Source organism: Rhea americana, unplaced genomic scaffold (assembly GCF_003343005.1).
Source record: "Rhea americana isolate MKP2758 unplaced genomic scaffold, rheAme1 scaffold_94, whole genome shotgun sequence".
Taxonomy (NCBI): domain Eukaryota; kingdom Metazoa; phylum Chordata; class Aves; order Rheiformes; family Rheidae; genus Rhea; species Rhea americana.
In genome coordinates, this window is record NW_028187133.1 from 2,874,382 (window position 1) to 2,891,017 (window position 16,636).

Below are 16,636 nucleotides of genomic sequence, written 5' to 3' on the forward strand. Positions count from 1 at the left end.
TGTCACAGCAAGCAATCATCCTATATTACAGCTGGAAGAAAAAGTACAAGTAGTTAATCTGGCAGCCATTCAGTGAGGGAGATGGGATGAGGAATGGGCAGATAGCAATATGGTAAAGTAAAAAGACAAAAATAAATTAATTGAGTAAGAGSTTGGATAGGAGAAACTGCACAGTCTTCTAAAAGATCACTTTCAAGAAGATTTAAGTTCAGACTTGAAGAGTAAGCTAAATCTCTCTGTAAGAAGTACCGTAGAAAAAGGATATAGTGGTAGCCTTTTAAATGGAAATTTCCATTAGGCAGGTAGATCTCATGTTTAAACAGAAGTACTCTCAAACATATCTTGGAATGTTTGTGCAAAGAATGGAAAATTGGGTGAGATATACTATTCAGAAATACGAAGACAATGGATAATATATGCACTTTTGAGGGTGTGTTATGAATGAATTTCTATTATATTGCATATCAGGTTTCATGGCAACTTTGAGACAGAGTGCCTAAGTTGCTATAAAAGTTTAGGAAAAAAAGATATCTGTTGAATAAATTCTCTATTAAATATGCTGGTTTTTATCTGCTCACATAGTCTTTGGTCTTTTCCAACCAAAATAGTTTTGAACAATGAGGTAAATCTGATAAATATACACTGATGGACTGCTTTTGCGTTTTTCAACTTCTGACTAGCAAAATTCCCAGTAGGCCCAAGAGTATGTGCAGCAGGCTTGCCAATTTTCTCACTAATAGCTTAGCCAATCTTCTGCACAAGGCTGGGAAAAGATGTAATGGGCTGCATGTTCTGTCCTCAACAGAAGATGCTGCAAAAAGAGACAACCAGGTGAATAATGAAATGATTGTTCCACAATCCACCACACTTGTGCATTTATGTTATATACATAAGGCATGTCATAGGTAAACTGTGGTGAAGCTTTCTCAGATAGTATTAAAGAACTGACTCAGTAGGAGCACAACTGTCATCAAAGTTTTCTGTTTTTTGACTGAAGGTTTCTTCTTCAAGGAAACTAATTGCATTGCTATAGACTGGAGCTTGGGAGTGAAATAATATGTTTGCTGTGTAAATGGTCATATGACTGAGCCTTAGAGCAAATAAGGAAGCAAACCAATCTGGCAGTATAGATGTATTCAAAGCCACTTACATGTAGTTAAAACTAATTTTTCCATCAACAGATGACTCTTCGCTATCTCTATTAATAAAAAATGGTTTGTATTTATTGAGTACATGTTACTAAAACTATTTTACTCCAATATGCAACATTATGAAGGTAAAGTTCCGGTCTTGAGGACAATCTATGCGACAGTGAGGGTAGCTATCCAGCTTATAGTAAACATCAAATAAATATATTTCTAACATCAGTAATATATCTCATAAATTTTAAAGGGTTCTTCTCTTCTGCATAGCCCAGCAGATAAAGCATTGGCCTGGAAACCATTGGATGCAATTTCTGTTCCTAGCTATGCCAGTGATCACCCTTGGAGACATGACTCAAATTTTATAGTTAAAATTGAATGCTATGATAGCAGAAGCACTCTTGCCATAGGAAGATGACAAATTTCAGAAATCCATCGGGAAAGTTCATGCATCGTCTCCATAGCTTTTGGTTGAAATGGAGAATGCCTTTTGTTTTGAAATAAATGGAAAGATTTTCTGATTAACTTCATATAAAAAAGACTAAAACTAATTACACCATTTATATTCAAAATTTATCTAGTTTAGATTTTACACAAAGATCTTATTCATTCCTTTATTTAGTTTCTGGGGAAGTTTCAGCTAGAAAGAGGAAAATAAATTACATGATCATTTTTGGATGAAAAAACTACGCTAATATCATTGGATATGTCATAAAACATTTATTTCCAACARAATGACTCAATTTTAACAGAAAATATTCTTAAGCAGTTTTCTAGTTTGCTGAACTTCATGGAAGCCTCAGAGGATGATGCAGTGCTGTTGTTGATTAACGATCATATTTTATACTTATTTTCAAAGCTAGGGCAGGCAAATCCAGATCTCTCCAGCTTTTTCTCTCCTGAAATGTCTAGTTGCAGAATAGATGACATATTAAAAAGAGCTGAAGCTAAGGATTTTAGCTTTTATATATTTCTTTGAGTACAATAGAAAATAGATCAGCAAAGGTGAAGTCTGGTGATGCAACATGCAATGCATAGCTGTTTACAGAATAACAGATCAAACTGACCAAAATTTAGGGGACTGGAAAGGAATTAGGAAGGAGTTAGAAAGACTCACAGTGTGGTAATGCAATTAAGTAAAGCATATGCCTGGCTGAAGAACAGAATGAGACAGGATCCAACTATCTTAATTGTAGCGCTTGATACCTAACAGATCAAAGCAGCCCAGATCAGAACCAGTGGCACCAAAAGTAAAAATGTTTTAATGTTCTTCATGGAGTTCACCTCTGGATCCTGAATTTTCGAGCAGATGACTCAGATGACGGTTAATAAACTGACTGCAGTTTTCTCAGAGCATGAACAACATCCTTCCTAAAYGCATCTTCAGCATTGGTGACACAATCCTGAAACTGATTGCTCCATAAACATTATAATCAGCATTATATTCACTGAGTAAAATCTATTACTGCTATTATCATGGCAATCTTTTTTCCCTCTTTAAATCTGAAAATCTAAATAGCTTGAAACAGGAAGTTTCACAATGCCCTGTTCAGGTAGGCACGATCTGTTCAGGGAGGAGTCCATGCCCCATTCATTTGTGACTACTTTTTCCATAACTCACAACTATCTCAGCTGGTTTAATAAAATATAGTTCTTCTTCCTTAGACTCATAGAATCATAGAATCAGTAAGGTTGGAAGGGACCTCTGGGGATCATCTAGTCCAAACTCCCCTCTCAGCAGGGTCACCTAGAGCATGTTAGATAGGGTTGCATCCAGGTGAACCTTGCATATCTCCAGAGAAGGCAACTCCACAACCTCTCTGGGCAACCTGTGCCAGTGCTCTGTCACTCACAGTGAAGAAATTYCCTTGCTTCATTTAAGAGCACATCAACTCTGTACCAACTGTATAAGAAAGCACAATAGCACAGGACACAACAGCTAATTAAAATTAGATACCTAGAATATATAGTTACCTGTATTTGAGATGGACTGACAATGAGCATAGCAGGAGAGAAGTACTATGTAGTACRTATGTATAGAAGTGTAGAAGTACTATGTAGTATAGCAAGATGAAGACATCCAAATTTCATAAATTGGCCCAATTAGTGTCACATTACACAACTGTAGAAAAAAAGAAAAAAAATCTGTTTATCTGTTTATATTGGCAAATGAGCGGTCGTTTTGTGAGGAGGGATGGGCACAGGTAATTAACTGCAAAARGGGTAAAGTCTCTGAGTCCTGAAAGTAGCAAAGTTGCTTTCTGCAACCTTGGTTAAGTGTCTGAGCCCTTGGGGAAGGTAAGAGCTTAACCAAATCTCTCTGTTTAACCTTCCTAAGGGGCAGCTCCCCCATGTAAGGCAGAGGTTGCACAACCCTGCTTGCGTGCAAAGACTGACACTGCCAGAGCCATGGCTGGGATGTGTCCCCTTGGGATGGTCCTTTGGCTGTGCCCAGAGAGCCGGCCCAACACCAGCCCAGTGACCCAACGGCAAAGCGGTGTCAGCCCTGCATGAGCCACACTGAAACCACAGCAGTGGAGCATATGCAGTCCTTTAATAAGCTTGTTGGCACTGCAATCAAGACCTCTGACAAACACCCTGAAATCAAGATTTTGCAGGGCAAACCCAGGCATCTAGAAAGGCTAACACCGGAGTGGTAGAAAGCACGTATGCCTAACGCACTTGGTCAAACTTGCAGCCTGACATTCTAGCTTAAACTGCCAGTAGAAGTGCATTTGAGCTAAAATGTCAAAGCTCTTTTGTGCATAGATCAAGACAAGTTTTTTTCAGAAAGCCTAATGCTGGGCGATGGATTCTGGCAGATGGCAATGCACTGGAGCTCAGATGCCACCGCGGCCCGGCTCTCCTGAGTTTACCTCCCCGTATGCAGTGTACCCTCAGTGCAGGCTCTCACTATCACTCCATGTGAGCRAGGCAGAATTAGAATAACAGCATTTCCACATGGTATCAGTAAAACCTGGCAAAAGTTGACATCAGCAATTGAATAGTTTGCAGACTGAGGCAGAAAGCGAGAAAGTCCTGGTAGGATAAAATGTAATCACCTTARCAATTCTCTACTGGGCTCTACAAGACAGGCAATGACTCCTGGGAAGTGAGAGAAAAGCTGAAAATATAGCAATTAAGACCTTTATTTATCAATAAACAGGTCAACACATGCAACACCCTGTGCCTTTGCACAATCAAGTTCTGACAAGTTAAGAGATGTCCCTGAAAGGAGCAATGCAGCAGAATACCTGACAGCATGTATGATAAGAATATGTTGGTTGTTCCTATTTTTGAATAGAGGCCAACAATATTGGATATAAGTACAGGAATGTAGCATGAGAAAAAACATCATTGAATTGAAGAAATGTTTTACAGGAGCATCTTAAAAGTGGACTTTTAGAAGTACAGCATGGATTTTCATTGTCTGGGTTTTAAATCACAGAAGTTACACACGTTTAATTTTTCATGCTTGAGATTGACACCTGTCAAAACAGAGGGAGAGCTGAGAATTTGCCTGCAATGCTTTCCAATAGCTGTACTGCTATTTCAATACCCATCCTTTCAGAGGAGCAATGATGCATAGCATTTGACCAGTCCCATTGGCTTTGTCACTTTTCTTGTTTTAGCATCTCAGGTACAAGCTTACAGGCTGCTGGTCCTGCCTTATTTTGGATGCTCTGAGAAGACACATATGAAAGAATTTCACCTCATGAAACTTTCTGGCTTTCCTAATCTCTTTGGTGATTGAGCCAAGGAGAAACATTCTGATCCTAAATTAAGTACTGGATGAGTTAAAAGATCCTGAATGTCGAAAGCAAGTAAACAAAATATAGTGACTATAAACGAAAATAAGGAAAAGAACAAAACTCTGTAACAGTTGTTGATGTGGTTTGAAAACACTATTATTCGATGAGAAACAATTAAATCAAACAATTAAGCAGGAGGTTGGCAAAAGGAAGCTATGTAAAGTCTAGGAGTATGGGAAAGCAAACAGGTTAAGCAAGTTTTGTTGCTGTCTCAATATCCCTGAGGTACCTCTGGATAATACTAGGTTTGCTTTGCTTGAGTTTCATTGCAGTTACATCAGAGATGCTAAAAAACTGGTGTTCTGTCTGAGGCACCCCCSTACACACACCAAGACTCTGTTACTGACAGATACAAAACCAGGGAAGCATTTAATAAATGTTGTCTTGTGCAGATTAAATAAGTGAACAAGTACCCAAGAGGATTCTGTGGGAAGGCTCTTCCGAGGTTCCCCACCTGCATTTGGGAATGAGTTCTGACAACTAACCAATATCTTTTCACTTATTCATTTGGTTCAAGATTTTCATCACTGCTATAATGATTGTTATTTCCTATTTTTCAGAGAACAAGATAACTATACATATATATATACATCAAAACAATTCCATCAGGGTGTAATTTTGCTTAATATTTGCGTATTTGTGAAACAAAGGCAACAATTCTTGCGCTTGCTCATTTTGAAAGGGACAAAGTATAGCAAGAAATTTTAAATAAATATAGGTATACATACAACGAGTGAGGCAAGAGAAACGGGATAGTTTCAGTGTGATGTTTCTGTACTGGGTCTGTACAGAGATGAAAAATATTCACTCTATAGAGGGGAAAATATGCCTGCCTGATTAATTCTACAAAGTATCAGCTAATCTAAGTATCCACCTCCATTCCTCATTATGAGAGGAATTTTGTGGTTTGTTTTATATGTTTACAAACCCTTCTGAACTTCAACATGATGTAGGATAAAACACGTAATGTTTTTATGGTATCTTCTATGTCATTGCCAGTGAATATTTTCCTAATTATTTAAAATATTTATGTATTACTTTTATGGCCCTCATTCAGTATTCAGTTTATATAAACCAAACAACCAAATGACAGATTTACTTCCCATAGCCATTTAAAAAGTCAAAATGTGGAAAATATGCAAAATATGGAATGGAGTAAAATGAAAAGAAAATATACAAGCTCTAACTAGTGTCCCTGTCCTAAAACTTACCTGTAGATTCTCTTATAAAAATAGTTTTCATGCCATTCTGTTAGGGTTTTCATCATGAACAGAAGGCACATGAGACAAAATTGTGGATGGCAGTGTACCTGCAATACTGTGGAAGACTATCTGCCATACTAGTGTGGATTCCTGATCTGATAGTTGCATTTCATACAGCCACAACAGTARAAGTGTAGGGTCTAGAAAGACTTAACAAGGCAGGACTTGGGCCAGAGTGAGCAGGCAAGCTACATGAATGAACTGGTGGGCATTTCAGCTCTTTCCCTGTGTTACCTTGACTTTGTTGGTATTTGGTAACCTGCTCATAAGTTAGCCTAGACACCAGCTGGTTCTCACTTCCCTGACTGCCTAGGGGAAAACAGTCAGGTAACCATCCTATCTGRAGAAAATCTGCACCCCAGAGACAAATGGAGAAAAATCGAATAATCCCTTCCTGCAAACAGCATCTCTACCTTCCACTGTTTCCTCAGGTTAGAAATGTTCACACAAAGTGATGCTATCCTTTAAATTAAGTTTTAAAATGAAGATCATCTGAAACAGAATAAAGATGATGATGTAATTCTGGATTAAAATGGAAGTGGTACACTGGACTCCATACATCCAGCTTCCTGTTATAGTCTCCTGATCCTTCTGTCTTGCTCCGCAGGCTACTTCAGACTGTATTAGTAGGTATATAGGGTCACCTCAACAGAAATATCATGCTCCATCCACAGACGATTCATTTTTTGACTTCAACAATCACTCTTTATACTATAAGATGCAGGCCGAAACAAGTAGAAACTCTTCCGAGAGGAGTATCTCCTCGACTCTCCTTACACCCTAACAGGATGCAGAAAATTTGAGCTGCTGCAGTGGTGCAAGGGCTCTTTTAACAGCTCAACCAAAGACCTCCTCCATAATTTGGCATTCTGGTAATGCTGTACAAGTTTCCCCATGTTTGCAGCTGAAGAAAAACTTGTTACAAGACAATGTTATAAGKTTAATAAATTAATGCTTATAAAGCACCAAAACTTCCAGAAGGATTCTTATGTAGCAAGCAGTTGTGATATGCCAAGTTTCATCTAATAATATAATTGGTTTTTAAATATATTTTAAAATGAACTATATTTTTGTAYCAAATTAATAATGAATTTTATGATYTTTTTACCATTTGAATTTCTATTTGCAATTTCTTCAAATTGCAAATGTCCTTTTGAAAAACAAAAGAACTTTACTCTTGAAAAATATTTCTTTGATATTGCAAGAATGAGCAGCCTAATTTTGTTTTTTTTCTCCTCATATATTATGTTATATCTTTGACCATGAGCCAACAATATGCTCTTGTAGCCAAGAAGGCCAATGGTCTCCTGGGGTGCATTAGGAAGAGTGTTGCCAGCAGGTCGAGGAAGGTGATCCTGCCCCTCTCCTCAGCCCTGGGGAGGCCTCATCTCAAGTCCTGTGTCCAGTTCTGGGCTCCCCAGGACAAGAGAGACATGGAGCTACTGGAGAGAGTCCAGCGTAGGGCTACGAAGATGATCAGAGGGCTGGAGCACCTGCCCTATGAGGAACGGCTGCGAGAGCTGGGCCTCTTCAGCCTGGGGAAGAGAAGACTGAAGGGGGGGGATCTGATCAATGTGTACAAGTACCTGAAGGGAGGGTGTCCAGGGGAGGGGGACAAACTCTTTTCAGTTGTCGCATGTGACAGGACAAGAGGCAATRGGCAGAAATTGAAGCACAGGAAGTTCCGCCTGAATGTGAGGGGGAATTTCTTCCCTGTGAGAGTGATGGAGCAGTGGWCCAGGTTGCCCAAAGGGGTGGTGGAGTCTCCTCTGGAGCTATTCAAGGCCCATCTGGATGCAACCCTGTCTAGCATGCTCTAGGTGACCCTGYTGAGCAGGGAGGTTGGACTAGATGATCTCCAGAGGACTCGTCCAACCTCAACTGTTCTGTGGTTCTATGATTCTGAGATTCAGTGATATTTCAGTTTACCGCACAAGATAACTTTCTGACAACATTAATCCATGGTTACTTCTACTTAAAATATTATGAAAAGGTAGAATTACATGGAATATGAGCAGGTTATCTGATATAGCCCTTTGTTCTRACACTAGGACTATAGTCCAGACTATTCTTGAAAAATCTTGCCTAGCCTTTTCTGAAARCCTTCCATATTGATTCACTTAATTTTCAAAACTATTGGAAACTATCTTCCCATATTTGGAAAGCTCATTTCAGTCATTTAAAGGAATGACTTGTAGGTTTGGAGGCGGGGAGAAAGATCCAGTCAAATAAGATACAATAGAAAGCTGTTAATAATTCAGATTTGGAAGACAGCCCATTTAAAATTTGATTTATAAATCATAGAAACTGCAGCACATAATGCAAAATCCTGTTCCAAAAACCTTTAAGAAAGAAAGAAAAGTAACATTCTTTACAGATGATTCTGAAAATGTTATAGAATTTAAGAAACTGTGGGATTTTTAATTTATAGTTTAAGCCATCCCCTAAATGTAGTAGCACAAATATGTGATATGAGCTTTTATTGAATAGTTATCTTTTTCTGTAAAGTTTTTATTTCAGAAAGAAAATTTTAATTCTGGAATCRGAAGATAGAGATTAGACTAAATTAAGGTATGATGATTCCTTCTTTCATTCTCTTCCATTCCATTGTGAGGGATCCCTAAATAAAAATATTATGGTTGGCCTTGAAAGAGATGAAATACTGGTATGATGTTTCTAAATCTATGTATACAGTGCTAAGAGTTTGTGCAGAAATGCTAAATGAGAGCTAATTCACACCCCTCATAAATTACACAGTTTACTCTCAACAACTGTTAATCTGAGATGYGCCTCAGATGAGTCCACCTATAGGCAGACTGTGCAACCTGAAATGTCTCTCCTAGCACCAAGTGTGTAGGAGGTGCTTAAGAAAAAGCCAGTTCTAGCAATGTTGGCACACTGTGTCTTATTCTCTCTACTTTTTCTTAATGATACTCTTCAAGTTGCCTTGAAGTTCATCCCACACATGATTAACCAGCATGTTCAGGACAATTAGATGAAGAGTAGGTTTACAGGACCTTACTCAAAACGGTATTTCCAAATTGTAACAGTTTCCTCTTGGGCAGAACCTTGACCTCCAAGATGTATCAGTGCTATCCTCAACATGTTCTAAGTTTATGCCATGCATACATTAACATGTGAAAGGCACGTTGCTCGCCTACTAGTCTCTCATGCCACTCAAGGCGTGTCTTGCTAGTTCTGGCTTGCAGTAGCAAAGTTTTCATTGATATGCTACAGGGTGCTCAACCAGTTCTCACTGTATCTGCAAATAAACAAGCAGGAGTACTGATACAGATACATATTTTATCCAAGTGAAAGCCACCATGTGAGCATGCTAATCCTGAACAGTGACAGTCCATATTTTACTTTATGCTTTGTTTTTGGAAAGATACTTATGTACCCTCTTTGTATTTAATATAGCAATCACAGCTTTTTTTTTTTTTTTTTTTTTTCCAATCAAAATGAGATATAACACCCTTCTAAATCTTTGTAGCAATGGGAAACATAGACACTGAGAATTAACTACTGCCCACTGAAACCTTTGGCTCATTTATGCTTCAGTGGAGTTATGGTTAACTTTATGTATTCTCTGTCTTACTCTCTCATATTCTGGCTAACATAGGGGTACACAGATGCACTGATGATGATCTGAGTCCAACTCAGAGGTGATCCATGGTCCTAATTTCTCCTTCTAAATAAGTCAACAGGTCCACAGTGATAGTATTCTCTATGAATGTTGGGAGGAAAAATGCTGTTTGCTCTGGATTCTTACAGTACTGCTGYGATACAGAGGTCAAGGTCCCGCTCAGGAGAAAATTGTAGAATTGTTTAGAAATATGTATTCCTTTATTATAAATCTTCTCCAATCTAATCTCCACTGAGAAATTCTCCATCACCTTAACACTTCCTCAGATTCCTTCTTGTTTTGATTCATTACTTTTTCATGAGACCTCGGACTTGATGAGACCCATTTAATCCAACACTGGGCATTCGTTTTTCAGTGGTATCATAATTATAGCTTTTTCATTTTGCACAAAGGCATGCATTTAGGTTTTTACGCCTTCTGTGAAAATAACTTTTTCCATTAAGATACGAGTTTTAAATATACATCTTCATTATTCRGTAACTGGGGTAATGGAGGAATGGGAAAACCTAGATAAAATGAAAGTGCAGATAACAGCAAATACATGAATTACTCTGTGAGAGTACATTCAGTACATTCTGTTCTAAAGTCTTAAAAAGTCCTGTTTATCCAGTTTTCTCTCAAGAGAGGGATACTTTTACATATAAACAGGCAAAGTGGGAACTGTTAGAAGTATCAAACCCTCTTTATTATGTATTTTATGGACAGTTCTGTGTGACAGGTGCATGGGAGAGGAAGGAATGGGGAAGATGTGGTTTAAACACAATTTAGATAATCCACTCTGAATAATAAAGTTACCTGAAGCCTCTAATCATGTTATGTCTTACTTTAGTAAAATTTCTGCAGATTCTGGTATAATAACGRCAAGTATACACGGGCAGTTTAAAATAAATAAACATCATTTGATTTCATAGCAACTGTTCTATTCTTTACTTGAAACTATCTCCTAYGAAGACATCCTGAGAGCCGACAGCACTGCCATCCCCTTTGACTGTGGTGCATCCTGAAAGTCCTTCAAATATCTCCCAGTCTGAGATAAATCATTGCAGTGGTCAAATCTGGCTGAAGTTTTGCACAGAATATGCTGCGCTGCAGCTCTTTATGGGGGACCCRGATTTTGAATTACTCACGACTTTCAATCTTCTGACTGCAGCAGTTTTATTCTCAATGTTTATCTTAGGTTCAGAGAGAACACTTCAATYAAGACTCAGATTTTCTTTGCTCAACACATTCTAACTCCTGGTCTAAGTATTAATGCTGGGTTTCTTCAGTACATCTGTGAGTTTTTGTCTCGTTTCTCAGTCATGGTTTATCCTGTTATCACAGATTCCATTAACCTCAAAAACTTGTAAGACTGGATCTGCTGCCTTAGATTAGACATGAACTGCTTTATGGGTTTTTTTGTCTGATCTTTTTTTTCCTAAAAAAAAAAAAATCCTGAGTTCTACACAGAATGTTGTACTTCCTGAATATTGCTGACTTGCAGTTTCATGGTTAATATACATATATTATACATATATATGTATATAACATATATAATATATAGATGGTATACATACAGAGGCAGGGCCTCTGTTCCTGGGGCAGCTCCRTGATTATTAAATACAAAGTAGGTTACATCCTAGCTGCCACAATCAAACAATACTGAGACTACATCTGATAACAGTATTTCTAATAAAAAACACTGTACAGGCAGTTTGGTTATACAGAGATAGTGAACTGAAAACTGTTCTCATTCAGGTTGTGGATAAAAATATTCAGTAACCTTTAACCAAGAAATGATTCCTGAAATACCCATCACAAACATAACAAAGAGTTTTCCCTTAAAAGATTACAATTTAAACATATAACGTATCTCGTTAACACATACCCTGTCACCTTCAGATTGCTTTAGCCTCTTCATCAAAACATCATGCTATACAAATGAAGTTTTTTAATGAAATTCCATCTAAACCAAACCTGCATATTTGCACTGGTGTTAAGTTAGCTTGACAGGACATGCTTTCAATAGGTAGGTCTTGATTAGTATTAACTATTTTGTCTTCCTCTAGCTTATTAATAAAGCTTCATATCAGCTCTTCTGTCATTTTATTCACAATTGATAACTCGTTAGGCGACCTGTCATTCTCTGGTGATATTGTTTAGCTATGCAGCCACTCCAGAGCATTAATTTTCTTCAAGATCTATAGTCCTTTGACCAGTATCTAAAGATTTTATTTAGTACACAAAAGCAGTCAATAAAATCCATCCCTCCCTTGCCACACTGAAGGCTACGACATAAATAAGGAACCTTATATTCTAAATAACCACTCAATAAACATTTCTTTTACTTGTGTGATTAATAATTGTCATAAAAGTGTGCCATTTTTACTCTCAAGCAGAAGTGAGCAAGATCAGTGGAGATCTGCTAATGAGGCCTGCTTGGTTTATTCTTTTCCTCCTGACAGAGTGTAAGAGGTTGGTAGCAATTCAGCCTTTATTTGCTGCACAGAGGTATTTGTTTTGACAAGAGGATACTATATTAAAAGATGAACAAACATCCAACTCTTCTATTTGGTTGAGGCTTCATCCTGAAAGCTCTGATTAAAATGAAGGCTGCAGAAATAGGAGTTKTGCTATATATTGTGAAAATGGTTGAAAGTGTGTAAGCAGGAAGAGCCTAAAGTGGAACTTCTAAAATATCAGGAAATCATCCTGACACAATGGCAAATGAAGCATTCTGGGGTTTGAGGTTTGATATTGTCATTTCTGTCATTCCCACAATTTCCATGAAGCCAGAAGTAAGTGCAGGCATTTCAGAGACCTGTTCCTAAAAGTTATGGTGAATTCAAGCTGTTGGGTATTTYTGTGGCATTTCTGCAGCTAGCCTAGTCCTCTTTAGGATGCTAGATGCTAACCTGAAGAATGCTATTAATGTGTTTTTTGAAGATGGAAATAGGATGTTTCTGACTTGTTAACTGTTTTTATAACAGAACTAATGTAGTATTTTACTAGTTTGACAGAACTATTTAGTTCTTCTGAAAGTCCTGGCTTATTGAAACTAGCAGAAGTTGTGTCACAAACATCAGAGAAGATAGAAATTTATCCTAACTTGCAAGAACACCATCAAAATGAGACTACAATTCAAGTCTTTAYACTTGGTTACTTTTTTTCAGAGAACAATCTGCTCTGTCTGACAATGAGATGATAGAGAGTTTCAACAGAAAAGTGACTGTTTAAGTTGAATATGAGATATTTTCTATTAATATTTACTACTATTTTTGTTGGTTAACAACTCATTGGTTTCCATTCATGTAAAGTGAAATTGTGGTGCTTGAAAAATTCTACTCTGATGCTTTTGCAAAAAATKTAATTGTAAAATCCATAAAGTGATTCCAGATCCTCTTGCATTTTGAGCCTGATTTTAAGTGTTCAGTGACCTGAGCATCCCCCATTTTGGTGAGGGCTCTTGACTGTTGGGWAGGGCATTGGTATCTGAACTTGAGCTCATTGGCCAGTGGCTCCCTGTGTTTCACAACTCTGTTACAGAATAACTTGTGTAACAGCAGTTTGCGTGACAGCTTGATGTCAAAAAGTCAGACTCTTATTGATCACTGCACAAGTAAAATATCGAATAACTCATGATAGCTAAACCGTACGCAAAAATCAACAACATACTTAAATAGAAGTGAAGAGAACTGAACATACTTTTTAAGCGCATACATAAACAGACTAATATATTCCATCTATCTTTCACAAYTTAAGCTAATAAAGATGCACAAATAGATTATACTAATTTGTGTAACAGCATTCTATGTCATTAAAGCTGAAAATAGCCAACTTTCAGCTTGGCAAGTTGTACCAAATACAACATAATGAATACAACCAGCCTAACTGTTTTCATGCAGGAAGTTTCAGAGAGTGGTTATTTTCCATTTCCATAGAAACTGTTGCTTCATTTAACAAGAACCTTTCTCCACCCTCGGTGATCCTTCAGGAGCACACAGTTAATTAGAGAAGGCTCCACATGAGTTTTTACCACATTTTGTGTTTCTCCCTATTCACTTTGTACAGGGCAGAATTCCATACAAAACTTTAAAAATCAATGGGCTCTGAGTCTTTTAGGAAAAAAAATGCCTGTTTTATAAAGTGCTAAAAAGAAGGAAGTAGAGAAGAAAGACAAAAATAGTCACAGCCCACTGATGCATGCTAGTGTTCTGTTGACCACTATATCACATAGGAAATTCATTTAGAATTAGGTTAAACTAACTTCAAGGTTAGTTACTGATTCAACACTCAAAAATAATCAAACACTAAGTTTTCCATACAGAAGTGTGCTCCTTTGCATACATTTCTCAATTAACACCATACTTCCATCTTCSTTTTTACAGTCACTTCACATTCTGTATGAGGCTTTCTCTGAGTATAGTTCAAAATGATATACTTTTACCCYAGGATTTGTAAAACAAAACAAAAGCTTAAATACTGTTTGAAAACTGTTTGTAATTCATATGAAAGCTTAAATGTTAAGCTTAAATGTTGCATATATCCTTTGAAGTCTCTTACTTATTTTAAAATACTTAAATCTACAATTGTAATTAATTTAAGATAGAACCTATATAAAATTGTGTGTTTTCTTCACTCAAAGATATCATTAAATGCTAGTCTTACAAGTAAAGATTTTATTGCCATCACTGTACCAAATACATTCTGTGTATTTTGGTGACATAGTTGTCTCAGTGAAACAAAAATGTCTTTTCTTGTGGCTGTGGGTCATCGTTCAGATAGCTGCAGCAGTTTAAGTCATCATCTCCAACTATCTGTATTTTTCTTTTCTGCTAGATGTTCTCTAAGAAAGTAGCAAATGTGACCAATGTCTGGTCCTTTGGCACRGAAATAAACTGGGTTACCCTTAACTCTTCTTGCTTACATGTTCTAATTTTCTTCACTCCACTTCTCCTGCCACATAGCTACCTCCCACATCTTCACTAACCTGAGGGCTCTGAAAGCCAGTTCCTCAAAGTGTAGGCATGACTCCATTCTCCTATTCTTCAGGAGGTACTGGCCATCAATATTCCCTGATCCAGTCTTAGCCAAAAAGATGATGGGACTGGAGAAGAAGAGGGAACTGGAAAGAGCATATTTGTGTGTGAGTGTGTAGAGAGAGGACTGGGAGGAGTACAGGACACTATGGGCAGCTTTGCATGAGGAGAGGAAGATTTAGCCAGGGCCATGACTCACTTACAAGGAAAGGAATGGCAGAGGAGAAGCGAGTGGGAGTGGTCAAGTGACAGGAGTCAGAAAGGGTCTGGGGTTTCCACAGATCTAGGTGGAAGAGAGGGGTCAGTGTAGTTTCAGAAAGAGGTTGTGCTTAGGGGGAGAAGGGAGGGTGGGAATGCTCTTTCTTCCCTTCCCTCYTTGACTCATCAGGTCCCTCATCCCTGCTTTTGCAGTGTAGGAACATTGTCATTGAAGAGCCATAGTCCTTTCTTGGCTGTCCTTTAATTCCATTCCCACTAGAAGTAAGCTGGAATGGTCTTCTCAGACCTTCAAGACATATCGGAAAGGGCAGGGCTACTTCCTTTGGGAGGAAAGGTTGAGTGAARCAGCAGGGTGAGGACAAAGCAAATCTACTCTTGCTGCTGCCCACATGCGTCTTGGGGAGCTTCTGCAGAAGCTGGACTGAAACTGGGGAGGACTGGGTACCTGGGGAGGATGGGGACCTGCGCGGACAGGCGGCAGGGCTCTTCYGGAGGCAGGGCTGGAGCAGACAGCTCACCCTGCACATGGCCTGCCGTCCACGCTGCTGCTCCCTGAGCTGCCTCTGCCTGACCTCTCCTCAAGTTCGTGCCAAGCCCATTCTCTAGAAAATACTTAATACAAACAAACAAACAAAACACATACAATGCCCTGGCAGCAAGGGCTGTGTCTGTGAACTGATTTTCTGGGTCCCAAACTCTGTCTCTGGTGCTATCCCTTCCTCGTGATCTGGGGTTGCTGTAACGAGAAGAGCCACTGCTTCAGCACCTAAATGCTGTTTCTCCCCTGGGACAGGCTGCAATTGGAAAGTGGAAAATGTGGGCTTAGACTCCTTCAGGGTAAGGTGAGAATTCTTCTAATTTCTGGGTGATTTTAAATACTAGACTATATAATAMCATATATTATCAGAGGAGAAGATAACTTTTCCTGACATATTTTGAAAGAAATTAATCAATTTCAAGTTTTAATGAAAGAGAAGAGATTTTTAGCTATAAATCTGGAGTGCTGCAGGCACCTTCTATCAGAAGGCAACAAGACAGCAAATGCTGCAGAGAGACTGTCCTTGAAATCTCCTGCGTGGGCTTCTCAGTATGMCAGCTCCTGAACTCTGCTCCTGCAACACACAGGAGGCTCACAATGAAGGCTTTGGATTCTCCTACAGGAGCCAGAAAAATAGTCCTGTCRGGGAGCTTGGTCTGAGAGAAAATGGAAATTTGTATAATTTAATCTTTCCATTAGGACATATTTTAGAAGTAGCTAGAAATATTTCCTATGTCATTTCTTTAGATTAGGAATTCGAGTCAGATTCCAGCTATTCCAGACAAAGACTCTGAATAAGACCAGTGAGAAGCAAGACATTTCATTTTATCTACATTGTTTCAGCATCTATGAAAATTAAAATTTGTTAAAAGAAATACAGTGTGCCAGTCTCACGATCATTTATGTGTTGAGAAATCAGCTTCATGCTGTAAACTTCATCCAGTGGAAGCTGTTACCATGTAGATAGCATTTAGCCTGAAAGCAAAAAAGTAATAAAGA